The sequence below is a fragment of the Papio anubis genome, chromosome 11 (genome assembly GCF_008728515.1).
Source record: "Papio anubis isolate 15944 chromosome 11, Panubis1.0, whole genome shotgun sequence".
NCBI lineage: Eukaryota > Metazoa > Chordata > Mammalia > Primates > Cercopithecidae > Papio > Papio anubis.
This window is the reverse complement of record NC_044986.1, coordinates 10,211,147-10,237,943: the sequence shown is the minus strand read 5'-3', so window position 1 is coordinate 10,237,943 and position 26,797 is coordinate 10,211,147. Positions and strand designations below refer to the sequence as shown.

The window sequence follows — 26,797 nt, the reverse complement described above, 5'->3', positions numbered from 1 at the left end:
AAATTAAGTGCTGGGGGCAGCAAGGCAAGTCCCATAATGATGGGGCAAACAGAAGGCCCGGGAGACCCGGCCATGGTTCCTTCTGCTGAGGCTGCTGAGAAAAGCTTCACAGAGGAGGCCAAGTTGGGTTAGGGGACTGGGGGATGGGCAGCCACTTGCCAGGAGAAGGGGAGAAAGGCGTCAGGCCAAAGGAAGAGGGGAGCAGAGACGTCAGCTTTCCCCGGGAGGAAACAGTGAGGAAGATTCTCCATGCCCTGCAATTTGACTTTATTTGCTTGGGGGTAGAGTCATTAGGAAGCAGGAAACACAGGCCACAGAGATAGAGTCCTGGGCTCTACAAGCCCATCAGGGAGGGGCTGGGGTCTGGCTCCCAGCCCAAACCCAGTGCCAGGCTGGGGAACAGTGTGTGGCTCCTCTTGCCACAAGCCCTACTTTGGGGTTTGACCTTTCACCATGCTTCCAAGTCCCCACTGGCTGGAATGCTCAGAGTACATTCTGTCAGAGCTTGGTCCCAACCACTCATTAATGTTCTCCAGGAAACACAGGCCCCACCTCAAACCTGCAGAATCAGGATCTCTGAGGTTGATACCCAGGGGCAAGCCCAACACTTTCTACCACCTCTGCTGCTGTTCCATGTCGCAGAAGAGAATGACAGTCCTCGGTGTCCCCACACCCCCCTCTGCCGGCAGCCCAATGGTACCTTGGCTCAAGGAGTTGCTATTTCTAGTTAATAGTTTCAAGAAATTTGCATTCTGTTCCACTGAATTACAGGAAAAAAAATGTTTCCAAGAAAATCCAAGTATGAGAATCTGCACTACACTAACGTTAGAGTGTTAGAACTGAAACAGACTCCACACATCATCTAACTTCAAGCTGTTTACACTCTACAAATATAGAAAAGGAGGCTCAGAAAGGTTGGTTGACTTGCCCAGGGTCACACAGTAAGCAGAAGAGCCAAAGCTAGAAGTCAGAGCTTATCCTGAGTTTTGCAGTTATCAAGGACGACGTGCATTGAGGAAAAAAGCCCTAGAAACATAGTAATATTCTTATTAATGACCCTAGAAAAGGGCCTGGTGCAGTGGTTCACACCTGTAATCCCAGCACTTAGGGAGGCCAAGGCAGGAGGATTGCTTGAACCCAGAAATTCAAGACCAACCTGAGCAACATATTGAGAGTCCATCTTTACAAAAATTTTAAAAATTATGGCTGGACGAGGTGGCTCATGCCTGTAATCCCAGCACTTTGGGAGGCCGAGGCGGGCAGATCACCTGAGGTCAGGAGTTCAAGACCAGCCTGTAAGATGGTGAAACCCCATTTCTACTAAAAATACAAAAAATTAGCTGGGTGTGGTGGAGCACACCTGTAATCCCAGCTACTTGGGAGACTGAAGCAGGAGAATCGCTTGAACCCAGAAGGCGGAGGTTGCAGTGACTGGGATCGCACCATTGCACTCCAACTTGGGCAACAAGAGCAAAACTCCATCTCAAAAAGAAAAAAAAATTATCTGGGTGTGGTGGCACACCCCTGTAGTCCCCGATACTCAGGAGGCTGAAGTGAGAGGACGGCTTGGGCCCAGGAACTCAAGGCTGCAGTGAGCTGTGATTGCACCACTGTACTTCAGCCTTGGCAACAGAGTGAGACTCTGTCTCAGAAAACAAAACAAAACAAAACAAAACAAAGAGCCTACAAAGGGGCCGCCAGTGAGGTAAGTAAAGAAATTAATTATAGATGGCACCTAAATATTGGACCACAAAGGTCCACTTGGGGTTTCCAGTAACCCATAAAATCTAGTAGAAATGAGACAATTTGTGGGTTAACTGAAACAGTAGGGACATCCCACGTGGATCGTGAAGACCAGCCAATCCTCTGCAGGGCTGGCCTGATAGCATCTCCTCACCATTGATGCTATTAGGTGGACAGCTGTGGCATTGCCATTGACTCTGTGTTTCAGAGGCCCGGCAGTCCCAGAGCCACTGGGAGCACAGCCACCATTCCCGGACGTGACCTGTGTGGGAGGTGAGGAAGCTCAGGGCCGTTGCCAGCTCCTCCCTCTCTTGGCTCTTTGAGAGTGTTACACTTGGACATGCAGCCAAGGTCCCCAGTCTCCTCCAGCCTAGTGGAGATGAGGGGGGAACTGACTGCCCTCACATATGGGCGAGACTCAGAACTCGTGACAGTGACTTTTAGTTCAGTCTTGCAGATAATCACATGCGGACCAATCTACTGTTTTATAACACGCCTGCTACTGCCACAGAAAGTAGTACATCACTGAGAATAAATAGATGGATAGGGAAATGAATGCCTACAAACATATACAGAAAGTCAGCCTTCCCATTTTGGACTCATTGTCAAGTAACTGGCTCAAGGCTGGACCTGCCTGTTCTGAGAAAAAGGTGAGACCCATGGAGTTTTGGTGGAAAAAGATAGGAGCAGCAGGACAGCCCATGCAGGATTTCACGTGTAAGGTCTCCTCCCTTGGTCTCTGTGTGAGGTGAAGGAACTATTTTGAGGTCCTTGTTGAGGCTCTCTAGGGTGCTCTACCGCTTCATCCCTCTCCAAGAGAACTGCCCATCCACGCCTTCACAGGGACACCCCCTGCAGCTGCCTTCGTGCTGTTTACACAGTGAGCAGGTGCTTGCTCGCTGCTGACTGGACTTTGGGTGAATGCCTGACCCAGTGGGCGCCTCTCTATTGGCTGGGGTAGACCAATCAGAATCTCTGTTCCGGGTATCTGGAATGGGGACAGTGTCGCCTAGAGGTGATGTAGGATTTCTTTCCCTTGGATGCACAGAAAGCAGAGACATCCCGGGTGTTGGCAGAGCAAAGAATGATCAAGTTGGGTTTAGAGAGGTGGAAATGAGGGGCCACAGGGCCCCAGGAATGCAGAGAGCCTTGGCTTCCTGGTTCCTGGCCATCATGAGGAAAATCAGACTCTTAACTCCGCAGGCTTTGTGGATTTCTCTGTTTAGTAAATCCCTGGTTATTGAAGCTAAGTCTGAGTGAGCTTTGCTCCTGGCAATAAAACCATCCTTAAGAGGGCTCCTATTTGCTACCGATAGTGTTTAAGACATCAGGGGAATGGCCGTGGGGGGTGGAGGAAGGGGCATGGGAACAAGGAGGAAGTAAGGGAAGTTCTCCTGTTCATTCTTCTTCCTTGGACAGCCACACCTAGGAGGGAAACACTGGGTGTATTCTTAAGGCGGAACACATTCTTTTTCAGAGGACAAGAATGTCTCCTGGGGCAGTCAGTTTTTAAACGGACGTGGAAAAAACCTGTGAAGGCAGCAAAACTTGCCTGCAATCCCCAGGACCCTCCACTTCTGTCTTTCTGTGCCCTACTTTGTGATCCCTTCGTCTCCCACCAGTGACAGGGATAGTGGGTTGGGTAGCGTCCCTCCAAAATTCATGGCCACCAGAACCCCAGAATTGGGCTTTTTTTAAACATCAGGTCTCTGCAGATGTAACTGGTTAAGGTGAAGTTATACTGGAGTAGGGCAGGCCCTCAATCTAATCACTGGTGTTCTTGTATGCAGGGGGGAAGATACACAGGTACATGGAGGAAAGAAGGCTGTGGGACTATGCAGTCAGACTGGAGGGATGCAGCTACAAGCCCAGGGACGCCGAGGATTGCCAGCAATCCCCAGAAACCAGGAGAGGGGTACGGCATAGACTGCCTCTTGGAGCCTCCAGAAGGGACCAACCCTGCTGACACTCTGATTTCAGAATTCTGGCCTCCTCAACTGGAATAGAATACATTTCTGTTGTTTCAGTCGCCCCGTTTATGGTAATTTGCTATGGCAGCCTGAGGAAATGAACACAACAGGGAAAAGGGCTCAGGGTCTCTCTGTAATGTTGGCATTTTTTTAGGTGACAATAGAGAAGAGGGCAGAGTTTCATACCAGCGTATGAATTACTAATATCGACTCTTCACACTCCACTGAGAAAGCAATTTTGGAATAAGTGTAATCAAAATGCAAACAAGTAAGCCTGCCTGTTCTGTTTACAATTATTTACGCTTTTGACAAAAGGAAACATATATTTATTTGGCACCCACTACGTGTTAGGCAATGCGATAGGTGCTTTCATATCTAACATTTCACTTAATTTTCACAATAATTCCGACCCTGTGAGGCAGGAATTACTATGCCCATTTTGCTGTTCAGGAAACTGAGGCTCAAAGAGCATGAACAACTGACTACTGGGCACAGAGCTATGGGGGCAAAAGTGGCCTGCGCAGAGTGTAAGTGCGGGAGTCCCGGGGTGGAGCTAAAACAGCCAACATCTCTGTCGCCCTGAGCCCTTCACCTTGGAGTCCCTCACGTCTTCATGCATCTCCATGGGCTCAGCAAGGCTGTGTGGGTGAAGGATGCTAAGATCATTGGCACTCTGGAGGAGCAAGGCATGTGACCCACTGTCACATGTCAGGGGCCCTGGGACAGGGGCATGGCAGCCTTTCTCAGAGAGAGGGATGTGGCAAGGCAGGCCCTGGTGGTGAACCTTGCGGGGGTGGTGCCCGGAAATGATCCGTTCCCCTGTGCATCTCTTCACAGCATGCCACGCCCTCCCATACATGCTTTCTGACATGGCCCTGATACTTCCCTGGATGATGTGCACAGCCCCACTGAACAAACAGCCGAGGCCTGAGCAGATCAGAGAGGATGAAGGCCTTGTCCCAGGTTGTACAGCTAAGCATTACTCCAAGGCTGGGCGCAGTGGCTCACGCCTGTAATCTCAAAACTTTGGGAGGCTGAGGCGGGTGGATCACTTGAGGTCAGGAGTTCGAGACCAGCCTGGCCAACATGGTGAAACCCCGTATCCACTGAAATACAAAAGTACTAGCCAGGTGGTGGTGGCATGCTATTGTAATCCCAGCTACTAGGGAGGCTGGTGACAGGAGAATCACTGACCTGGGAGGTGGAGGCCAGCAGCCCAGATAGAGCCACTGCACTCCAGCCTGGGCAACAAGAGACAAACCCGCCTCAAAAAAAAAAAAAAGGCTTCACGACTGGCCTCCTTCTCATGTGATACTTTACTCCACTGCCAGGGGGAAAAGCCAAATGATCTATGTTAGCAAAATACTTCCTACCTCAACAAAACTCGAAAAGTTTAGAATAAGTCAGTTAAGAGACAACTGCTGTGTGGCGGCTGTTGATTTTGGCTGCTCAGACCCCTTCTCTCTCCCCACAGCCCGAGGAGAGTGACTGGCCAATCAGCGGGCTGCATTTGCTTGGCCACTATGATTGGGTCAGGAAGTGGCTACGAGCTGGGCCAATCACAGGTCATTAGTTTCCGGCTGGCGCTGGGAGTGGGTGGGGATTGGCTCTTGCCAACTTAGAGAGAAAAGCCGACCCCAGAGCACGAGCCTGAATGGGCAGTGGGTAGGGGAGACCTTCTTCCTAGATCCACCTCTGGCTGAGACCAACCCATCAGAATCCTACCTGTTACCTGGGCAGCAAATTCCTATTATTCCCGAGCTGGTTTGAGTTGAATTTCTGAAAGAATTGCAATGAATACAGGCGTTATCCCACAGAACTGGACCACATACTTCTGGGTATTAGTTGAGATAAACTAACAGACCCAAAAATGAGTCATGGCTCCAACAAACAAGCTGATTTCACATTCATGCAAATAGTACAGAGCAGTTCGGGTGGATGGTGGGGTAGCGGTGAAGGGAGGGAGGTCAGGGCGTTGTTCCCCACCATCACTGGGACAGAGGGCAGAGACCCTCACAACCTTACCGTGTGACTTCTGAGGTCATCCTGGGCATGAAAATTGCCAATGGAAAGGGTGAGATCACAGAGGACTGGATGCGGGAGATCTTTACGAGTCAGGCCTGGGATCAACAGATACCAAGGGGTGACCTAACCCTGATAAAAGCAAGGAAGGCTGGGAAATGTATTTGGCTAGTGTCCAGGAAAAGAGGAAGCAGGTTTTGGTGACCAGTTTCTGCCAGATGTGGAAGTATCTTCAGATCCCATTGCCTCCCTCTGTGTCCCTGACCTGACACTCCCCTCCTACTTAGCACCCATCTTTGTGAGCAAGCTCAGTAACACTGGGGGAGAAAGGGCCCAAGGCTTGGCCCCCTGAACACCTCAGAAAGGGCCACTGCAAGCGTGTCCCAGGCAAAGCTGCTGTTCTAAAAGCATTATTGGGAACCACAGCTGGGAGGGCCCGCCATACAGATACTTCTCTGGAAAGACTTGACCACTGAGGCACCTCCTGAGAGTAGGTCTCCAGGGCCTTCTGGGAGTAGTTCTGTGAAAGCCCCTCAAGGGAGAAAGAGCTCTCTCCACTCACTCTCCTGCAGGTCATCTCAGTCCAGCCTGCTCCAGCCCTCTCTTACTGCAGCACCTTGAGGAGTTCAGCCAGATGGTCTGGGACAATGGCAGGCTGGTGGGCATCCCCAGATCACCATCATACAGTCTGAGGCTTTTCTGGCTTTTCTTGGTTCAGCATATTGAATGCCAAGGCTGAGCCTTGGGGCTCTGGGATGCCTGCTCATCTCCAACAGCCTCCCTGAGCCCCGTGGAAAGTGCCTGGGGACCAGTCTTCCTCCCTTGGGTTGCTTTGAGGGCCTGTGGCTTTGCAGACTCGAAACAGTCAATCTTATGTGCAGAGCCTGCTGTCCCTCTCTACTTCCCACCAGGCCAGGAAGTTTTGACCAGGCCCTTTCTATCCAACAAGGAAAACCGTTTCCAATGATGCCTGTCATTTTCCTCCTAGCCTTGGCATGACCCCCAGACCTCCACCCCCAAAGCCACAAGAAGCAGATGGCTACAATCTGGTGTTGAAACCACCGGACCCTCACCAGCAAGAACCCCGGATGCCGGATTACCATGGCTTATCTCTCAGTCTGGCAGCACGGTGCTTTCTCAGCATCTTCCTCTAGGTTAAATAGCTACAGCATTAATTATTACAATTTATTAAATCTGGAGAAATAAAATCTTACTGCACTCCCCTTGCCACTGCCCCGTGCCCCCACCAAAATAGAGTATCTTATTTTGCTAACTGCTTAAACATAAAACTCCAGAAGAAAAAAATTGTCCCCACAGCTCATATTTTTCATCATTTGGTCATTAAATAGTGATGGATATAAACCTATAAAGAACCTAAACTGAACCTTTTAACAATCCATGAGCAATACTATCATTTCTTTAATAGAACCTGCTGACCGTGCCGCGCGCAGACACCATTTGTCATTTTCAGCACGCAATAATCAATAAGTTGGCTTGAAAATAAATAATATAACAGTCACAATATATTATCTTTCAGACTGGCCTTATGCTAACCATAAAATGGGACTAAAACAAGAGAGAAACTTTTACATAAATGTTAAAAAGTCAGGGACATCACAGCGAGGACTAATGCATGAATTAGGCCCCTGCCAGGGTCTCAAATTTGCTGTGAGTTCTGTGAGCCTCTGCTGCCGCCCACTGCCTGCACTGTTAGAGTCATGATGCGGCAGCCAGGTGGTGGAGTCACAGTCAGCATAGTGTGTGGGGGCCAGAGGTGACAGAGTTCTGTCACAGGCTATATTACCCAGGTGCAGACTTCCCGATGTCATTCCAGGTACCCCAGAGCATAGCTTCAAACAGAACCACCTGATCAGTCATGCGCCCAGTGTCAGCGCTGGGTGGAGGTTTGCTTAGTTCCAAGAGGAGGCCATAGCCCAGATTCAGCTTCAGAGATTTCCATTCTGTGGGAGAGAAACGCCACAAAGAATCCAGGCCAGCAGGTGGCATTGGTGGAGAGTGGGTTCCAGAAGCAGCAAGGTAATGGCTGCAGATCACAGTGAGCTTGTTGTCATCTGGGATAGGATGACCCTTAGCAGCCCTCAGCAACTCAGTCTTGAGTCTGCTGGCCATCTGGTGCTGCTCTTCAAGAGCAACAGAAAACCCCCTAGTTTGTTCATACGTTCTTTCATCCATTAATTCATTCATGCATCCATTCATTCATTTAACAAAAAAGGTATTGGGAGCTTATGCAAGTTCCAGGTGCTGTGCTAGGTGCCAGGAACACGGCAATGAAGCAGACAAAATTCCCTCTGCTCCCCTCCCAGAGCTTACGTGCTAGTTGGCGCACTACAACAGGCAGGATATGTAAATCAATGTGACGGGGGTGGTCAGTGCTAGGGAGGACTGTAAAGCAGGGCAAGGGGACAAGGTCAAGTGTGTGCCCTTCAGGTCAGGTCTTTCTTGGTTCCCAGGTGCTCAGGCCTTCACTCTGAGTGCCCCATCCAGCCTCGCACCTGCCTTTGGCTCCCTAACTTCTCTGGTAACCAGTCTCCATGGCGTCCTGGTGACACCCCATGCTGTTAGCACCAGAAACCACTGTATGGGAGGAGCCCCCTGCCCTGCTGTGAGGCAGGCAGCACTGTCTCCACTGCACAGTTGGGAGCCCAGGGCTCAGGGGCAGTATGTGTTTGGTAAGCAGGGTGACCACATGTCCCTGTTTGCCTGGGAATTTCAGTGCTGAAACCAGCACAGTCCCGGGCAAGCTGGGATGATTGGTCATCCTCAAGCAAGCGGCACAGCTGGATCTCAACCTCATTTGGGTCAAAGGACTTTCCACCACCCCCTTGGGGGCCATCTTCTCACTAAGGCTGGTGCACTCCTGGGACATTCTCATAGCAATTTGGTTTCTCTCTTATTATTATTATTATTTTATTTTTGAGTCTCACTCTGTCGCCCAGGATGGAGTGCAGTGGCATGATCTTGGCTAAGGCAACCTCCATCTCCCAGGTTCAAGCGATTCTCCTGCCTCAGCCTCTGGAGTAGCTAGACTACAGGCATGAACCACCATGTCTGACTAATTTTTTTTTGTATTTTTAGTAGAGTTGGGGTTTCACCATGTTGGCCAGGCTGGTCTCAAACTCCTGACCTCAAGTGATCCACCCACCTCCGCCTCCCAAAGTATTGGGATTAAAGTTGTCAGCCACTGTGCCTGGCCTCTCATAGCAACTTGAAACAGCAACTGTCACTAAAAGTTCTTAGATGATTTGGGCTTATCTGCACAGAATTTGGATTCCAACAGACCTAGGATTCAATCCCAATTTGGGCATTCAGTAGCTGGGTGGCCTTAGTCAGGCTACTTAAACTCTCTGAGCCTCATCTGAAAGTGAAGGTAAATATGCATATTTCAGCAGGGTCTTGATGCGAATTTGACATCTTGCAAATGACCTAGCCCATGGTAGATAGTCCATAAGTGGTGGCGTTATTAATACCTAGAGGGTTTTATCCCAGGAACTAAAGGAAAGAAGTCCCGTTCCTAGGGGAGGTGTGGAGGTAGAAACGAGTGCTGCCACATTTATTATGAATCAGCTCGCTATGTGGAGCCAAAAATACTCTCCTTGGGTAGCGTCTCTGTGACTGATATTAAAAATGACTGATTTAAGAGAAAGTGCTTCACCCTTGTTGCAAACTAAGAAGGTAGGTCTGGAGTATTCTCAGCCTTAAATGCTGCCAGTATTTCATCTTTGGGTAGTCATAAAGTTAAAGGTTAATAGGCTGTACAAATGACAGAGTTTAAAGGGAAAGATGGGGAGGGGCCGGGGAGCTCTGGGCAGCCGCGGGCATGTCAGAGACAGGTGGTGACTCACCTGCAGGCAGGAAATAAGGAGGTGGGGCTGACCTGGCCTTCTCAGCCCCTTCTCAGCCCCTTCTCATTCCTGCTCCCATATGGAAACTCCTTATTCCAAGAGCTCTTTTCCTCTACAGGGATTTCTTCCCTGGTAGGACCCGAGGGCACGGGGCATTGGAGACACAGGCTGGGCAGCCTTATGAAAGCCAGTGCTTGATTTGTGTCCTGAGAAAGAGTGCCAGGAAGCAAGGGGACTGAGGCTCTTGGAGACCTGGGAAGAAGGCAGGAGGGTTCAAATGGAATTGCAGTGAGCCCCACTTTCATGAGGCTGACCTTGTGGTCAGAGTTTTGGTTCTCAGATTTGGGAGCACATCAGAATCACCAGGAAGCTTGTTACTTACTCAAATGCAGATTCCTGGACTCCAGCCTGGAGATGGAGTTGGGGCCTGGGCATCTGTATTTTCGTAAATTCCTACCCATCTCCCAGGGTGACCGTAATGTGGCTCTAAGACAGATGATCCATGGGCATGCCTTGAGAAATCCTGAATCAGCCAATGCACCGGAGTCTAGTTCTAGATCCAGATTCCTGGCCCTTCAGTAATGAGGGGCTTTGGGGATTATTGAGCCACAAGCTGCATCCAAATCAGCCAGGCGCTGTTAAATCTGAGTCCCCACTGGGACTTCATTGGCCACACAGAATCTTGAAGGTGCTAACAAGGGGCCAGGGGTGGGGACCTCTGCCTCCCACCTGTTACCAATGGGGGAGTAGAGACAATGCCCAGGAATGACCTGCCCAAGGTCAACCACATAACAGGGGAGCCAGCACTTGGACTCCCCAGTCTAGGGCTCTTTCTACTGCACCACAGGCCTCTTCTTGTCATTGGCAGGGGCTTTTGCTCACTTCACCAACCACTGCCATGGAGCCTGGTTTCACCCATTCTCGCTTTCTACACATATGAGACCAGCTCTCTCCTGCACTCTGTTGGGACTGACAAAGGGTGTGTGTGAAAATATCCTGACTGCAAGTGCACACATAGAGCTCCCTAGAATTCACTGTTTACCTCCAGTCTGAGGTTCTAGATGAAGCAGGAACAGAGCTGTCTGTGAACACAAACTTGTTTGAGGAGGGGAAAAATGTTATATTCAGTGAAGCAGAATCCTTGGCAGAATCCAGAACCTTCCAGAAAAGACTTTTTAATTTCAAATGCACCAAAAATATCTTTTCTTGCTAAGGAAATTAACAGATTACAAAGTGCATTTATTGCTTCACCTCCTTAGATCCTCATAAAAACACCATGAGGTAGTGGGTACTGCTCCACTTTAAGGCTAGAGAAACTGAGGCCCACAAAGGCCAACTGACTTGTCCAAGGTAACTGTATAAGCAGAATAATGGCTTCCGAAAATGTTCACTCACTAATCCCCTGAAGTGGTGAATATGTTACCTTCCATGGCAAAAGGGACTTTGCGCATGTGACTAAGTTAAGGATGTTAAGATAGGGAGATTGTCCTGGATAACCCTTGTGATGACAAGAGTTTCTATAGGAGAAAGAGAGAGGCAGCAGAGTTTGTGATTGATGTGAAAAAGACTCGACCCTTCTTGCTGGCTTTGAAGATGCAGGATGGGCACTATGAGGCAAGGAGTGTGCGCAGCCTCCTGTAGTTGGAAAAGGCAAAGACACGGAGTGTCCCCTAGAGTTTCCAGAAGCTCAGCCCTGCCAACACCTTGATCTTATCCCAGTGAGACCCACTTTGGACTTCTAACCTGCTAAACTACAAGATAATGCAATTGTGTTGTTTTAAGCCCCTGAATTCGTGGTACTTTGTTTAGAATAGTAATAGGAAACTGATACAGTCACACAGAAAGAAAACAGCAGAATTGAACCCAATTCTGTAGGCTCAGTCCAGGACCCCTCTATTGCAGGGACCAGTGAGGATGTGTAGACACAGGGGAGGGGAAATGTTTTGTGATGCCCAGTTACTGTTGCCCTCTGGGAGCTGAGGATCACAGCAATGGGATGGTAATTATTCAAACTCCAGCTAAAGTCCAAAGCAGAGAGAAATTACGTCCTCTCTCTCCTCTTCTCAGTCAGTCCTGACCTCTCTGTTCCACAACCCCAGCCTCCACTGTGCCTCTGTCTACAGGACACAACTTGGAGGCTCAGACTTGCCCAAACCCCACATGGAGACGTTGGTCCCTTCCTCTTGTCCCAGAGCAGGCCTGATGGGAACCAATGCAGTGTAAAAATCCCGAGTGGCCAGCGGCTCTCTGTCCTGTCTCTGTCTAGGCCAAAGCAGTGGGTGGCCGCTCCTCTGGTCTGTCCTGGGTCTGGGTCCCTGGTTGATCCCCCAGTCCTGTGTCAGCCTCTCACCTCAAGGCTCCAGGACTGTCCTGGAAAGGAGCTTCTTGCGATCAATCTTACCACGGTCTCCATGAATTTTAAATAATAGCGGCTTTGCTCTTTCTTGCTCACTCCCTGGGTGCGTCAGACTGCAGCTTTTACAAGATCATATTTCTTCACATTTTCATACAATTATTTTAAATGGACAAGATAATGTTGAAATTCTTATTTAAAATGTATGCAGGTAGAGAATGAACCTTCCTGCTTTTTATATTTAACACCAGACGGAGCAATAGAGGGGAATTTTAACAACAGAACTGAAGTGGAAGTGTCTTATGCGTTCATGATGGACTATGGTTTTAAGCAGCTGGTTTTCTTTGATGAATAAATAATTACGCCCAAAATAGACAGGTTGGCCATTATTAATCTCATTTTAGACTGTGCACATTTATTGATTCTTAAGTACAAGAATTTTGCCATTTTCACCAAAGGGTGACTGTCCTAATTAAAATGTAAGTTAAAAAAAAAAAAGTTTCAGCAGTCTTGTCAGAGGGCCTAGTTTCTTCCAGAATGAATCCTTTCTAGACTAATGATCCCCAGAGATACTTCACACAGCCAGCCCATCTCCTGAGCAGCCAATGAGACCAGCAGAGACCCAGCCAAAATGGGGCACCAAGACACACGACCCAGCCTGGGTAGTCATCAGCCTTCTGTTTGGTTTCTGTCTATGTGACCCCAGAAAACAGGGTGTTTGACCTTCCCCCTTCCCCAGTTCACCCACTCATTTGGGTGTCTCATACAAACATTGGGGAAATTATATTTTGTTTTTTAATTTAAAAAATTGTTTTACTTTAATACTTTTTAGACATAGGGTCTCACTATATTGGTCAGGGTGGTCTTGAACTCCTGGCCTCAGTCCTTCTGCTTGACCTCCCAAAGTGCTGGGATTACAGATGCGAGCCACTGTGCCTGGCCTCTTTTGTTTTTTAAATGCTTATTTGGATTTTATAAATAGAGAACGTCATAAGGAAGAAAATTAGATAATCTTATTGCATAGTGATTTGGTTTGGCTCTGTGTCCCCACCCAAATCTCATCTCGAATTGTAACCACCATGTGTCAAGGGAGGAAGGTGACTGGATCATGGGGGCAGTTTCCCTCATGCTGTTCTCATAATAGTGAGTTCTCACGAGATCTGATGGTTTTATAAGGGGCTCTTCCCCCCTTTGCTTTCTTCTCTCTCCCTTCCCACCATGTAAGAAGCGACTGCTTCCCGTTCTGCCATGATTGTAAGTTTCCTGAGGCCTCCCCAGTTATGTGGAACTGTGAGTCAATTAACCTCTTTCCTTTATAAATTACCCAGTCTCAGGTAGTATCTTTATAGCAGTGTGAAAATGGACTAATACACAAAGATAATACATATTGACCTTTTGCAAATAAATGAAAGAGGTACACTTAGAAAGTTCAAGAAGAGAAAGAGAAGTAACTAATATTTATACAGCACCCACTATGGTTTTAAGTATACAAAAATCGTGTAAGACAGACACAGTTATTACCCCTGATTTATGGGTAAGAACACAGATGCACAGGGAAAATGAACATGGCCAAGATCACCCAGGTCAGAAGGGGCAGTGCTGTGATTCGAACCCGGTCTCTAGTGGAACAACTATGCCCTACTGCCTCTTACGTAAAAGGATATTTTTAAAAATTATTAATTTATTTATTGAGACGGAGTCTTGCTCTGTCACCCAGACTGGAATGCAGTGGCTCCATCTTAGCTCATTGCAACCTCCGCCTCCCAGGGTCAAGTAATTATCCTGCCTCAGTCTCCTGAGTAGTTGCAATTACAGATTCCCACCACTACACCTGACTAATTTTTGTATTTTTAGTAGAGACGGGGTTTCACCATGTTGGCCAGGCTGATCTCAAACTCCTGACCTCAGGTGATCTGCCTGTCCTGGCCTCCCAAAGTGTTGGGATTACAGGCGTGAGCCAAGGCCCCACCAGGATTTTTTTTGAAAAGCCACTCACTTCTCCACCCCATCCCACAGAGGGAATCACTGTCAACAGTTTCTGGTAATTTCTTCCAGAAAAAAAATAAATGCTTGCAATTGTATCATGTTCTGCTTACAGGTGTCAGAAATGTGAAGCTACCAGCATGTTTTCTCATCAGCAAAATGGTGAGTTTTTTAGAAACTTCACCCCCAGCCCAGCTTCCCTGGGGCAGCTCTCTCGTCTGTTTCACGGGCTGTGGTTCTGTGTATCTGTTTGTGAAGAGAAGTCTCATTGCTAAGGGAAGCAGCTGAGTGATCATTTGCTAGGGTCATTCCAGGCCCAATGCCCACGTTCTAGAAACATAACCACCCAAACACAGAGGAGGGCCCTAGCTGCCACTAGAGGAGATGGGGGCAAAATGGGGGTCTATGGCCATTGGGGGAGGCTCCAACCAAGGCCAGATTTGAGCTGGAGCTGCAAATTAGTGAGGGAAGAAGAGAGCGGTAACCACCAGGAATGAATGTGGTGCAAAGTGACAAAATCACTCTGGAAAGTTCTTTAAATCAACCTCAAGTGCAGATCCCTGCCATGTTTATTTGCCACGTGGGACACTGACATGTTGTCTCCCAGCAGGCCCACCTCAGGTGTAGAGGATCTTCTTGGGCAGGGGAGCAGAGCACCATCATGAAATAGCTGACATTTAGGGGCTGGGTGGTAGGAAGAAGACAAAACTTGAAATCCAAAAGTCACATTCAACTTCAGTGTGATTCTCACACTCAGAGAGGGCCCCAGAAACAAGGCTTTGGAGGGAAGAACAGGGTCAGGTCCTGGGTCCCACTCTCACCCCAGGGCATACACTCAGACAGAACCAATTTCCCTCACTGTCTGTCTCTTGCAGCATGTACTTACATTGACCTTATACAAGATGCAATTCCTCTGTGATGGAAAATAACCGCAGGTCATCAGGAGGCCGGGCCTCCTTGGGAGCCGTCTACTTGTAACAATTCAACTTTTAAGAATTCTAATGGGTCACCAGATTTGCCATTAGTAATGATGACAGTCCTTTGGTGAGCCTACCTAATGCCAGATGTATCCACCTAACTTATTTGCTATACGAACAACCAGTGAGAAAATGGGGCACATATTCAGAGTTTTCCTTGATGTGTCAGCCACCTAGAAAGGGGGGTTTTCTTAGTTCTGTAGCCATTTCTACTTAAGGTGCTATCTCCTATGTTTGAGATTTACAACTAATTCTGATACAATTTCAGTGGAATTGGGATGGTTATGGCTGTTTTTCTTTGACGGAGAATCAAAACATGTGACTTGAGTGAGTACTTGCCTTTTATTACCCATCCCTGTCTGTAAAATATCTGGTTTATGTGCCAAGGAAAGTATAAACATATGGCACAGTATTGGTTTTTCAGTAACTTGGCTTAAGCCAGAGGGGGGAAAAATCTCATCTTGACACTATTTATGAAACAATTAATGTTGTCAACAGCCTTCCCACCTGCTGAGTTACACATAGCCTTCTAGACTATGAGGACTCCAAGAAGTGTCAACAATTCTAATATGAACTGTTGAAGCAAATCCATTTGAAAGGACTTATTTCTACGACTTATAAAACCTGATGATAGATAGCCCTTCAACTGTAGAGCACAAAAGATGCCTTATTCTCCAGCAAAATCCCCTCATCATAAAGCTAATATCCAGGTAGCAAGCAATGATGATATGCCATCCATTTCTGCAAATGGTATCTCACTTAATCCTAACAACAGCCAGGTGAGGTAGGTATTGCTATTGTTATCCTCCATGTTATAGAAGGAGCTAGTTCTCATTGAAGTTAAGTGTTCTCATTGAGGTTAAGTAACATGTTCAACCTCATGAAAGTACTTAGAGACTGAATAATGATTTTGGATCTGATCTTTGAGATCTAAGGGAGTATATGCCCCAAAGGCAGGTCCCCCAGGAGGGCCTAGGGTGAACCTCACCTAAATAAGCCAGACACTTCCAAATTTCTTTGTTTAAAACTCAGATTCTAGAATTCAGTGTTTTTAAAGACAAAATACTGTGAAATACTTTCAAAAACTGTTCAACAGTTTCTTATAAATTTAAACGCAACCCTTGACATAGTTTGGCTGTGTCCCCACCCAATTCTCGTCTGAATTGTAGTTCCCGTAATCTCCACATGTGGTGGGAGGGACCCAGTGGGAGGTAATTGAACATGGGGGCTTCCCCTTATAAAACCTTCCCCATGTTTGCTTCCCCTTCCACCATGATTCTAAGTTTTCTGAGGCCTCCCCAGCCCCACAGAACTGTAAGTCAACTAAACCTCTTTCCTTTATAAATTACCCAGTCTTGGGTATTTCTTCATAGCAGTGTGAGAATGGACTGATACAACCCTACTGTATGACCCAGCAATTTCACTCCTACGTATTAGTCAAGAGAAATGAAAGCATATGTCTACACAAAGACTTGCACAAAAATGTTAACAGTCATCCTAAACAGAGAACAAACCAAGTGTGCATCAACAGATGAGCAGGTGAACAAATAGTGGCACATCCATACAAAGGCATACTAGACTGCAAAAAAAAAAAAAAAAAAAGAGTGAACCACTAATACCAGCAACAACTTAGATCACTCCAAAAACATTCTGCTGAGCTAAAGAAGCCAGACACAACAGAGCAGATATCAAATGAGTCCATTTAGATGAAATTCTAGAACGGGCAAAACTAATCTATAGTGACAGAAAACGGGTCAGTGGTTGCCCGAGGCCAGGGGAGACAGAGAGATAGCAATGAAGCAGGAACTTTCCAGGGACCAGGAAATGCTCTTTATCTTGATTGTGGTGGTGGTTACAAGGGTATATGCATTTGACAAAACATTGCACTATGTACTTAAAATTGGTACATTTTATGGCATGCAAATTATACTCAATAATGCTGATTTTTTAAAACACAGGATGGGGCGGTTATGTTGAAAAGTAGCATGATTCTCAAGGTTAGAGGACCTGACTGCATCAGCCTAGCAATTTCTTGGACTGGCTGCTTCATCCCTCTGAGCTCCAGCTTCACCTTGCATTAAATAGAGATGAAGATACTAAGGCTGTGCTGGGTAGCATGAATTTTGGCTGCACAGAACAGAAATCCTATAGCAGACTTCCCAGAGGCATTTTCGACACCCCCACTTGTACCTGGTTGGCTAAAATCAAACAGCTTGACAATCCTAGCTGCAAGGAAGGCTGGGATATATAGTTCTTTATTCCAGGCAGCAATGTGCCCTCCAAAAAATTGGAGTCTGTTACAGGGAAGAGGAAAGAGGGTGCTGGGGGAGGCATCCAACAGCCTCTGTCCCAAAGATCTCTTCTTCCCGGTTAATCTGAGGATCCAAACGATTTCACTTACCCGTTCTGTGGAGCACAGTGCACATAGTTAGCAGGCTGGTTATTGATTAGATATGTATTGATTAGATCTTGTTGATTATTCCTCATCCGTAATGGAATGTTTTCTATGCAAAAGCTGTCGCTTTAGAATTCCACTAAAATAGCACTTTCTTCCACTGCTTTTGCACCAAACTTAATCACTCTCCCAGGAGTCAGAGATCCTGGTAAGATCATCCAATTGGTCAAATCTAGGTCTCATCTGCAATAATTATTAAAATAATAATACATGTTGTAACAATGATCACAGCAGACATTAATGAGCCCACCCTGTGTGCCCACCCCCGTATGCCAGCCCGCACTGTGTGCCAGCCCCCCATGTGCCAGCCTGCCTTGTGTGCCAGCCCACACTGTGTGCCAAGCACTTCATATGCATGTTCTCACTTAACTTTCTCCACAACACCCAGGTGTTTCGAGGGGACATTTACCATGTTTAGGCCACCTGACATGAGATACAGGGGAATCACACCATCGCGTGGATCTTGGAGGTGGAGGCAGAGGAAGCTGAAGTGGGGCGAATCTGTTATCTTCCCATTGTTGGTGGCTGGGATGAGGCATATCACCTAGGCTTGATCTATTAGATGCTCCCAACAGAGACTTTGCACCTTGGAGAGAGGTGCAGGGATGCAGGCCAGTTGGTATTGTTCCCAGCAGAGGCTGCAGAGGCTGGTGGCCATGCTGGTGAGGGCCTGTGTTGGTGGCTCCCACAGCAGCCGTGTCCTAACTGGCAAGCCTGTCTGGTGGGACTCTGTGCCTGCTGCTGTCTGGACAGCCTTGTTTGCTGCTTTGTTCTGAGCCAGTTCTCCAGCTGTCCTCTCTCTTCTTGAATGGCCCCATGTCTTTCCAAATAATTTATTGTTGCCTAATCCCACTGCCACTGCTGCGGGGCCCACCATGAGTATTCTAGGGTCTAAGCCAGGGGTGCTTGAGTCAACTCTGTAAAGAGGTGCAAGACTGGTCTCCTTCACCAGTACACCTGAGTCCTACAGCCATGCTACCTGGGCTCAAAGTCACTCAAGTTCTGTATGTTAACAGCTCCTCATTCTGGACTCAGTCTCTCTCCGTATCAGGCTCCAAGTCAGTCCATGGGGTTTGGAAGAGTGGGGCAAACACCTTGCCATTCCGTGTCTCTTCTCCTCTCATCTCTCCTTCTAGTTGAACAAAAACAAAATAAAACAAAAAAGTCTTACTCCTCTTTCTATCAAAGCCAAAGCTTCCACCCACATCAACTTACTAAATAAGAGACCACCAGGTTGCCAGCTTAAAAAAGAGCGCTGGGCACAGTGTTATCCCAGCACTTTGGGAGGCCAAGGCGGGAGGATTACTTGAGCCCAGAAGTTCGAGACCAGTCTGGGCAATATGGTGAGACCTGGTCTCTACAGAAAATACAAAAATTAGCTGGGTGTGGTGGCTTTGCCTATAGTCCCAACTACTTGGGAGGCTGAGGTGGGAGGATTGCTTGAGCCAGGGAGGTAGAGACTGCAGTGAGCTGTGATTGCACCACTGCACGCCAGCCTGGGTGACAGAGTGAGACCTTATTTTAAAATAAAATTAAAAAGAGCTACATTCTAAATCCCACTGTGCACCTAACTAGGAACCACCGTAATAATAAATACACTGTACCCCAACGCACACTGGTGAGTGTGGTCCTCAGATGGAGTCTTCGGGAATACACGCCCCCGCACTTTGACTGAGCTGGCTGATCTTGTCCTCGCACAACCGTTTAATTTATTCTTAGGCCAGGCGCGGTGGCTCACGCCTGTAATCCCAGCACTTTGGGAGGCCAAGGTGGGCGAATCACCTGAGGTCAGGAATTCGAGACCAGCCTGGCTAACATGGTGAAACCCTGTCTCTACTAAAAATACAAAATTAGCCTGGCATGGTGGTGCATGCCTATAATCCCAGCTACTTGGGAGGCTGAGGCGGGAGAATCACTTGAACCTGGGAGGCGGAGGTTGCAGTGAGCCGAGATCACGCTTTTGCACTCCAGCCCAGGCAAGAAGAGCGAATCTCCATCTCAAAAAAAAAAAAAAAATTCTTAACCATCAGCTTCACCACTAAGTGACTTTCCAATCTACTATTATTTGTTCAAACAAACTATCATCATTTTGTCCTTAGATTTCAAAGCAAATTGATGCTCAGCAGAAGCCCACACTAGATCTTCTGTGTTCATTTTGTGATTTTATTACAAATAGCTTCCATATTTTATCCTCAAATACTTTCCTTTAAATGTCTTATTTCAAATGTACTTTGCTTTTTAAAAAACAGAACATTTTTTTCTGATTACAAAAATACTTGCTTATTGCAGAGAATTGGAAAATTATACAAAGTACTAACACTAAAATAAAATTACCCATTATCCCATTATAAAAAAAAAATCCTGAAAGTTTTATTATATTTTTCAGGTTCCCTGTCCCCTCCGCCAACACACACACACACACACACACACACACACACACACACACACCCTTCCCTGTCTCTGTCAAACACACATTGACACAGTATTTTTCTTTTTAACTGTGTGAGAACTTTTCCTTGTCATTAAGCAGACTTCAAAAATCAGTTCTGATGGCTTACATAACATTCTATTCCACTGTTTGGCTATACCACAGTTTATTTAACCATTTGCTTATTTACATTTTATTGTATTACAAGTAATAGTAGAATGTATGTCTGTGTATTGGTAGGTATGAGTGTGTGTTAAGTATCCAGCTTTTTTTTTTTTTTTTTTTTTTTTTTTTTTTTTTTTTTACGATATACTGTATTCTAAAGGGAAACCCCGGCTCAAAATATTTGGATTTAAGAGCTCTTGATCCGTATTGCCAAATTATTTTCTGGAAAACTTACACTGATTTATTCCCAATGGTGAGGTGTAAATATATTTGCTTTTCATCCTCACCAGCATTAAGCATTAGCTTCTTTTCTTGGCTTTGCTAATTTAATAACAGGCAGGTATTTCACTGATGTTTTAATATACATTTATTAAATTCATAAAGATTATGATCTGCTCATTATTTCTGTGACTTGCTCCTTCTATTCTTTGCCTAGACTTCTACACCTGTTAAATATTTTTGTAATGGCTCATAAATCCTTATTTATGTATTTATTTTGGAGACAGAGTCTCACTCTGTCACCCAGGCTGGAGTACAATGGGGCATTCATTGCTTACTGCAGCCTCAAACTCTTGGGCTCGAGCGATCCTCCCACCTTAGTCTTCTAAGTAGCTAGGACTACAGGTGTGCACCCACTCGGCTAATATGGGGGCTTGCTATGTTGTCCAGGCTGGTCTCAAACTCCTGGCCTCAAGCAGTCCTCCCACCTTGGCCTCCCAAAGTATTGGGATTACAGATGTGAGCCACCATGCCTAGCCTTATAAATGCGATATATATATATTTTAGATGGAGTTTCACTCTTGTTGCCTAGGCTGGAGTGCAATGGCGTGATCTTGGCTCACTGCAACCTCCACCTCCCCGGATCAAGCAATTCTCCTGCCTCAGCCTCCCGAGTAGCTGAGGTTACAGACATGTGCCACCACGCCAACTAATTTTTTTATATTTTTAGTAGAGATGGGGTTTCACCATGTTGGCCAGGCTGGTCTCAAACTCCTGACCTCAGGTGATTCACCCGCCTTGGCCTCCCAAAGTGCTGGGATTATAGGTGTGAGCCACTGCACCTGGCCTTACTTTTTGTATATTAAGGATATTGGCTCTTTGTCTTATTTGTGGCAAGAAATGTTTCCAATCATTTTTCTGTATTTATAGGCATATTTTGGTTGCATATTAAGACCATAATTTTTTTGAAAAATTCTAAACTTCCAATTTGATAATAGAAATAAATGCAGAACTTCTGGGCTTGCTATGCAGACTCTTGATTTACAGAATCTATTTCTTTCACAAAGTAGGTACAGGCTTAACTGACCATGGTTTCTTCTTCATAAACTAACTTCTGAACTGAAGTGAATCTTTGCGAAAGACAGGGAAGTCAGCTCTATGTCTACAATGACCTTCCCTTTTTGGAATTTTCTGTGTGTTTCCCTGTGGTTCTCATGCCTTCCCTCTCCACTGCCTTCCAAAGGCCTTTGCTCTTACGTAAACTTCTTCCCATCTCACCTTAGTCTCTGCATTCAAGAAATCATCCCTGCTTTGGGTGAATATTGTCTCTTATTTTCCTCCCTCTCTGTTAAATATCTGCTGTCAGAAAGGAAAGAGATGGCCCTTGTAGTCAGGCTGACCTGGGGTCAACTCCATGTTTGCTGTGTGACCTCAGGCAAGGTCTCTGAGCCTCAGTTTCCCTCTTTGTAAAGCATGATTATTGCAGGGTTTAGAGTTCAAGGAAGTCAGATCAAGCACAGAGCCAGGCTCAGTTAGCAGCTTCGTTTTTGGCTTCCTGAGTCCTTTTTCATTGAATTTTAAAGATCAGGAAAAGACATACCTTTTCTCCCAGAATTCTTCTCACTCTTCTGCCCTGTAGCTGTTATTCATTAGCTGGGTAGCTTGCCAGAGCACTTAGGGGTACAATGCTTATACTATACTATTAAAAGTGAAGTTTTCTTGTATTATTTAATAATGACATTTTTTGCCATTTTTAAATAATGGAAAATGTGTGAACTGTGTCTCTCCCCCTTATTGCCAGGTGCTCCATTACTGTAAATTGAAAAATAACATTTTAGGGAGTAATATTCCTTCTTCAGGTCATACATCATATATATGTCATCTTCATTGTTTAACTGATGCTTTAATTCCCCCATTAAGATACAAGCAGAAATAAATTTCACTCCCTTCTCTATAGATGCAATTTCATTTCGATCACATGTGTCAGTTGGAGCAATAAAACATCAATTAAACAATGAATTTCTGACAAATACATGGCATTTGATGCATAATTACTTCCCCCACCCAATCTCACTTTCTTCAAGGCAAAGGCTTCCTCAGCCCACTTATGTTCCAGGTTTCACCCCCTAAAATAGAGCATGAGCTTTTCACCTTTCTCCCCACCCACAGGACAGGAATCTTGAATACAGCCCACCGAGGAGGAGCTGGGCTGGCAGGATCTTCTAATCATCTTGGATCTTCTAATCATCATCTTGTTATTGAGATGAGTCTTGGGAGGCAAAAGCCTTGCACGACCCTACCGCCACCCCACCAGGGTGCAAGCCAGGGCTAGAGCTCAGGTGAACTCACTTTCTGCCTCAGATTCATCCCAAGAAAGGCCAAGAATGCAGGGGATGGGGTGCATCTCAGAGAAGTGAGGCTCCCTGGGAGTCCCAGCACCTGGCTGGGAATGTGGAGCATAGAAGCCCTTCTCTCCATTCCAAGCTCCCTGATGCATTCCACAAACAGGGTTGAGGGTTCTCTGTGTGTGGGGCTCTGTGCGGGTCCTGGGGACACTGGCTGTGCGTTTAGTGCCATGAGAAATGGATAAACCCAGTGCAGTGAGGGTAGCAGGAGAGGTGGAGCCCAGAGCCTGGGGAGCCAGGGGAGGGACCTATGCAGGAACACGGGAAGCACGCCCCATGCGGAGTGTTGAATGGATTAGGACATTCGAGAGTCAGTGACTGCTTCACCACCAGAGCTGCCATCCAGTGCCTGGACTGGGAGCAGCACTGCAACAAGTCGGCCACCTGCCCAAGCTGGCAGGCAGGCCCCAAGCTGGACGGCCGGAACCATGATCCCAAGAATGCTAAACGTTTGGGGACCGGGGCTGCCTCCTGGAACCTAACGGTGGCTCCTTTTTCAGGAAAGGCTGTCATGATTCGACTACAGTGTCTGGTGGAGGGGAGTGGAGGAGGCTGGAGGCGGGGGTGAAATGGTCCGTGCCTGAAGTGTCATTTAAGGGGATGTTTAACTTCCACTCCCTGTTTCTGAAGAGTAATTTTCTGCAGAGACAGGAAGAATAATAGGAGGAACTTGGCTCATTTTGGCAAATTGCTCCAATTTTCCCACAATCTCAGCCCCCTGTCTCACCTGCCCCCACCTGTCTATTTGGGCCACTTAATGCCCTGGATTCAGACCTAATAGAGGCTGTTTGTTTGGCCCTGGCTCAAAGGCTAGACTTGTTTTCAGGACAGAAGCTGGAAGAAAAACCAATCTGGACATCTAAATCACAGCCAGGACTCATTACATAAATGATATATTTACACAATTGATCCCTTTTCTACTGGGTAATTAATTCGGCATCGGAACCCTTAACGATTTAATTGTCATATGTTTAAACTGAAATGGTCGCCACAAATTTCCAAAGACAAGACGCAGATTGAGGAGAGGGCCTTCTTTTGTCCTCAGAGTGGGGGTGGCCTCCCTTCTTTCAATATTGCCATCAAAAGGAGAAAAACCTGCTGCTAGCCCCGAAAGGGCTGACACATCAGGACTGTGTCTGTTTGGGGGCATGCCTGTCTTGCCGGATTAGGCCATTTAAAGGAAGAAGGGGCCAGGTGTGAAGAGAACTGAAATCCAGAAACGGTAGGTGGGGCCCTGCTTGCACACTGAATAGGACAGGCCTGTGCCTACCCAGATGCCCTGAATCCTGCTCACTCCATCCCACCTCTGCACCCTGGTACTGCTTGCTTCAGGCACTTCGGCTTCCCATGGCAAGCAGCTGTGACTGTTTTGGAGGACAGCTGAAGCCACTTTGCCCCAGTGACCAGAGAGCCAGAGGAGCCTGGGAGCTCATGTCCTCCAGGGCAGCCTTGACCACAGACCGCCTGAGAGCAGGAATATGAAAGGTCCAGCGCCTGTACCTCTGACAAGGACAACCCTGAGGCATGACTCACCCATCAGAGTTCCCGGGAGGATCAGGATGAATCCCCACAATGGCAAAGCTGTGGCCAGGGGTTGGACAGGTTGGCTTCCCTTCCCTCCCTGCCCCGTGATCCCTGCCCCTTCCCAGTCTTCCTGGGGGCATTTCCTTAATAAACCAATCCCTCCCTCAGGGCCTGCTTTGGGGGAACCCAACTGAGGACAGCTACTCTCTAGCTGAGTGATGCTGGCAAGGCTCTTACCTTCTCTGTGCCTCGGAGCCATCCTTCCTGACAGGGGGCACTTATGGAGTGTGTGCCAGGAAGCTGGCATGAAGGCACTTTCCACACTTTGTCTCACTTAATCCTCTCAGCAACTCCAAGAGGAAGCTACTTCCATTATCCCCATTTGACAGATGAGGAGGTGAGGAGCAGAGCAGTTAAGCCCTTTGTTCATATTCACACAGCCGGTGTAAATTAGACTGAGTGTTTTGTGTCCCTCCCCAAATTCATGTGTTGAAATCCTAACCTTCAATGTGATGGTATTCGGAGGTGGTGTCTTTGGGAGGCGATTAGGTCATGAAGATGGAACCCTCATGAATGGGATCAGTGCTTTTACAAAAGGAACCTCAGAGAGCTAGCCAGCCCTCTTCCCACCACGTGAGGACACCACGAGAGGATGGTCATCTGTAAGCCAAGAAGAGGGACCTCACCAGACACCTGGCACCCTGATCTCAGACTTCCAGGCTCCGGAACTGTAAGAAAGAAAGAAACAAACCACAGGGTCTATGGTACTTAGTTACAGCAGCCCAAACTGACAAAAACAGCTGGTGAATGGCAGGGACAGGATTCAAGCCCAGGCAATTTGGCTGCAGAGCGTACCATTGACATCCCTCCCTCATGCATAGCACAGCCCACACAGCAGAGATATGCTGAGGACCAAGAGAGGGTTGTGGAAGCACTGGTGACTTACAGAGGGCCTGGGATCACTCCAGGACAAAGCAGGCCCACCTAGCCCCTTGTCTCACCTTAATCCTAGAGAAGAAAGGGGAGAGTGTCGAGGTCTCGGGCATATTGCCACTGCCTCGGTGCACACCTCATAGTTCTTCAGAGAAATGAAGTCACATGCCTTCCCCACTTAAGTCCTGCAGCCTCTCCTGCCTCCAGAGATTCCATGACCCATGGACACCTCTCCTCCACACTCCCCCACTCGCACACATATATACACACACAGCCCCAAGAGTGGCCAAGTTGGCCTGCTCTCTTTGTGGATTAAAAACATTTGTGAATAATCAGGAGGCTGAGGTGGGAGGATCACTGGAGTCCAGGTGTTCAACACTAGTCTGGGCAACATAGCCAGACCCGTGTCTCCACAAAAAATTTTTAAAAATTAGCCAGGTGCAGCCTGTAGTTTCAGCTACTCTAGAGGCTGAGGTGGGAGGATTACTTGAGCCCAGTTTGAAGCTGCAGTGAGCTATGATTGCACCACTGCACTCCAGCCTGGGTGACAGAGCAAGACCCCATCTCTAAAACAAAAACAAATACAAAAACAAAAAACAATAACAACAACAAAAAATCATCTGTGCAACATAAGGGAGTAGAAGCTTTGTCCTAATGTGATGACCAACATTTGGTGAGAGAGAGAACAGGCATGAAGCGTCTGCACCACCTCAGGCTTCTTGGCTGGGTCAGCCAAGGAGGCAGTGGTGGGGGTTTGATGGACCAGGGAGCCCTTGGCCAGCTCTATCTTCCTAGATTTTTTGTGACCCTGCAAACTCAGTTAACTGCTGAAGTGAAATATCCCACGCTTTTGGCTTCACACCTATGGGCATTGTCTACCAGGAATATGGTATAGCGCAAGTGTGTCCAATCTTTTGGCTCCTCTGGGCCACACTAGAAGAAAAAGTATTGTCTTGGGCCACACATAAAATACACTAACACTAGCAATAGCTGGTGAGCTAAAAAAAAAAAAAAAAATCTCATAATGTTTTAAGAAAGTTTATGCATTTGTGTTGGGCAGCATTCAAAGCCACCCTGGGCCACAGGTTGGACAAACTTGTTAAGTTCTAAGAGCATGGCCTTAAAATCAGATAATGTACATGAAATATTTAGCACCACAACAGGCTCTGCTATAAAACACACATGCTACCAATATCCTAAGGGGGTTGTTAGTCATGTACACTTTAGTAAGGATCAGTACAACTCTTCCCAAATTGACAGATAGGTGAGATTAAGTTCTTAAACTACCCTAACTAGAAAATGGAAGTTTGAGTAGGTGAGTAGAACCAAGTTCAAGAAAGTCATCAGGGGCAGCCCCCCTAAACTGGACATTTTCTTGCTTCTCTTTCTCCACACCTACTTTTTCTGCTTCATTATGCATACGGTGAGTAAAAGGTGTCCAAACATTTGCAACCAGTGGGCACTGTCATGTGTTACTGGGGATGAGAGAGGGAGAGAGAAGGAAGATCAATTCCCAGGAAAGGAGGTATCTCAACAAATTGAGAGCCATTCATGCTGGAAGTGAGAGCACAGAGGCCATGGGCATGAGGGAAGGCAGTGTGGCTTGCAAACAGAATGCTGTACAATACTTGGAGTTCGTATCCCTGTGCCCCACTTCTCCCCTTACAGCTTTGCTTCTTCGGGCAAATCGGGCAACCTCTGCTTTCCCAGATGCAATCCAGCAGAAATATTAAGATGTAAGAGTACTGAATGAGATA

The 26,797-nt window shown here is 47.0% G+C and overlaps 1 long non-coding RNA gene across 2 annotated transcripts in view; it reads right to left on the bottom strand.

The window, feature by feature from the left end:
• The window catches only part of LOC103887789, a 16,098-nt gene extending 7,357 nt beyond the window's left edge, over positions 1–8,741 (bottom strand). For both annotated transcript variants that reach the window (XR_002524492.2, XR_004176863.1), the window contains exon 1: positions 5,087–8,741. This is a non-coding gene — a long non-coding RNA (uncharacterized LOC103887789). The remainder of the gene's footprint in view (positions 1–5,086) is intronic.
• Positions 8,742–26,797: the final 18,056 nt, after the last annotated feature.